A 3,267-nucleotide genomic window follows, 5' to 3' on the forward strand; every position below is an offset into this window, starting at 1 on the left:
AAAAAGGTTTCTTTTGAACCTACCTGGGACAGTGTGCCACCACACGTGTCAACCATCAAATGGCGTTGAACAGAGTGCACATTAATGATGGAGCATATGACGGCGCGCGGAAGTCTAAAAGCCCTAAAGGACTTTAAAGGCATTTTAGGGGGGGCTTCTGATAACATCGAGATATTATCATGAGGACTAAAAGAGATATTTGCCTTTAAGTATGCCACGTAGCAAAGGAAGTCAGCTGGCGTATCTCCCTGGACTAGCTCTAAGAGATCCGCTGGCGGATCTATAAGGCGAATCTCTCCATTCACCTTGGTAACGGCTGGCCGCCGGCTCGATCATAAAGGATCATTAAATGGGTCATTAACTGTCTTACCCGCCAGGTTAAGAGTAACTTGTAACCGCCATTAAATGAGCATTAATGGGGACTTTCTAGTTACCTAGAGGTTACGACTTCCTAGCTATATATAGCCTACATCCCTAAGTTATCAAGGTACACTCAGACTTTTCTATATTCTCTAAGCTTTGTCAATACAGTTTATTCTTCATATTCTCTACTGACTTTGGCATCGGAGTTTTCCCCGTCGAACCCAACGACGCCCCCCACAGGGACGAGCTCCGATCAGAAGTTTCTCCCTTGTTATCACCCGCAAAGGGCAATTTAAGCAAAAGTCAAGCTAGCTCGCGAAATTCAAACATATAAGGTGGTTTAGGCAAAATGTAGATGTCAAAGGTAGTGGACTCATAGAGAGAAGTACTGGGAAGCCCGACCAACAGTCTTTAACTCCAGTTTGCCGACGATCCAAATAGATTAAAGTTTCAGCTAAAGACAGTGAAATTGGGCATGAACCTCTCAGGATCTGGTTAGCTATAGACACCAACCTGTAGTCACATATCAAGTATGTAGGAACGCAGAGGTACAACATCAGATAGCACAAAATCATCAGTCTTGGTAAGGAGGTATCCGTCCTCTCCACAGACACACATAGATCAAGTACAATGCTCATTTCAAATGAAAGTGGTATCATTTTGCTTGATATGATCGATGCAAATGATTTGGGTTCTCAATGTTTGATTTTGCATAGACGATCTAAAAAAATGATAACTTTGGTAATTATCTCCTTAAGCACTCATTCGTTCTATTTAATAGGGAGGAAGTATTTCCTTATTCCTGAAAGAGCACATCAGCTCCCTAATCTTTTAACTAGCCATATTAGGTCTGATTAAAATATTTAGGGGATGATGTAGAATCATTACTTTTGAACCGATTTTTTTAGGAGATGTATTTTCTTTGATCACTTATGGTGTGAGTTTTGTGAACAACACGATGTCTTTTTCATTCACAGCTTCTCACTACAAAAAATGGGCTTTTACCAACACTTTTATAGTGACACTTTTATAAAGTGTTTCATGGGCTGACAACTGAAAAGCCCATAAATGTATAATTTTAACTCATGGGCTGAATTTAGAAAAAATTTATCTTAAATAAAAAAAAATCGATTCCAGCCTTCGATACCTAACTCTTCGATACCTAAAACTCTTCTCACAGCCACCTCCATACTCTTCTTCTCAGCCATATGGATCATGGATTCCCAACCATCTCGATCAATCATCGATTTTGGGAAATGTTATTCTTCAATTTCTCTTGTTCTTCAGTAACCTAATTAGGTCGATTTCTTCTTCAATATCATGAAATAGCCATCTCGATTACTTTCATCTGAGAAATCAAATCCAGTTAACAAATCAAAACTTAGAGGTGGTGAAGTGAGGGACAAGATCGAGAAGAGGGAGAATCCGTTGAGAAGAGTTTTCTTAGTTCAGATCTGGACTTGAAACCAGAAGTTAAGGTTATCAACTCATCTTATTTACTTCACTTTAATCTTAGGTCTGACACTTCACTTTAGTTTTAATTTACTCCCAAATGAAAATTAAGAAATTGGAATTGAATTCACATGTTTAACACTCATGGTTTATTCACAAAGGGAATAATAGCAGTATTACTGTACCTGGCTCTTTAGCCTTTGAAACATTCTTCACATGAGTTTTGAATGGTTGAGTAGGTGGCCTAGATTTGGCTTTACGAGATTAAATCTGGTTAAGTTTATATGCGATTAAAGTGGTACATAGTATCTTCAGAATTGTATGAAAAATGGCACTGACACTTAAATGTTCAAGCACTTGCAAGGTTTTACTTGGTTTTTTACTTAGTTGTTCAAGCACTTGCACTTGGTTTATCCTCATTAATATTGAATTATCAACTTTTGTTTTATTGAATTTGTATTGGGATTGCTTGTGAACAGATTTTCAATTCTAAGCTCGTTCTGGCATCTCCAGAAACCGCAATTATGCTGCAATTTTGGGAGTCATTGGTCATGAGGTTGACTATTTATATCTGCAAAAATGACTTTCTGTGTTCATTTTTTATTACTCCAATTGCTGAATTCTATTATTTTGACTTAATTTGTTGTATCTGATCTTTGTTGTGCAGTTCTTTGCATTTTGAACTATGCATCATAATTTGCTCAATCTCCCTACAACATGGTCCTTTCTTTTGCCATAATGATTTACCATGCTGAGAAACAATGTGTTTTTCATGTCAAGTAATGTTGCCATCTGTTCGTTTGGATGTCTTCTATATGTGGTTAAATTGGGATCTGACAAACGTTAAATTTTCGTCATTTCCTTATGGAATTCATTGAAGCTTAAGGGAGAAGAGCTTATTGGATAATTGCTTCTTGGACGAACTTAACCTGTCAAAGGTTTTCTCAATCAAGAAATCTGATTAGAGTGATATTAATGTTCCTTCTCGCTCTCTCTCTGGTGAGACTCTTATTAATATTGTTGAATACTGGGTTTTTTAGAGGTTTCATTTTGTTTGCGGATGCTCTTTACTCTTTGGGAATTAAGGTTCAAAATGGTCCTTAAAGTTGGTAGTCCAGCTCAATTTAGCCTAACTTGAACTTTAGGTACCAACTTAAGGATCTTCATCGAACTGACACCCTCTCATTAGCATCATGGGTTATGGCTGTGTTCCAGCATCTCTACACACCTCTTGGATTCGTCTGAAGGCTAACTATTGTTGCTTTATAACTCTGGATCTTTTTAAACTAATATGCTATACGGAAGTTAAACTTAAGAAGTTAACAACTATGGATGCTAAAAGGGGAAGTTTAGAAAGCCATGGATATAGAGAGAAAGAAAGCTTTTATTGCTCAAAGCAAGTTATCTCATACATCATATGTCTTCTCCTTATATAGGTAGAAGATCAAAGGT

At 37.4% G+C, this 3,267-nt stretch overlaps 1 long non-coding RNA gene across 1 annotated transcript; it reads left to right on the forward strand.

Moving 5' to 3' along the window:
• The first annotated feature begins 1,548 nt into the window (after positions 1-1,548).
• Positions 1,549-2,792, forward strand: LOC136205434 (uncharacterized). The gene is made up of 3 exons (XR_010675950.1): positions 1,549-1,841; positions 2,295-2,371; positions 2,696-2,792. It is a non-coding gene; the product is annotated as an uncharacterized lncRNA (long non-coding RNA).
• Positions 2,793-3,267: the final 475 nt, after the last annotated feature.

This window comes from Euphorbia lathyris, chromosome 9 (genome assembly GCF_963576675.1).
Source record: "Euphorbia lathyris chromosome 9, ddEupLath1.1, whole genome shotgun sequence".
Lineage (NCBI taxonomy): Eukaryota > Viridiplantae > Streptophyta > Magnoliopsida > Malpighiales > Euphorbiaceae > Euphorbia > Euphorbia lathyris.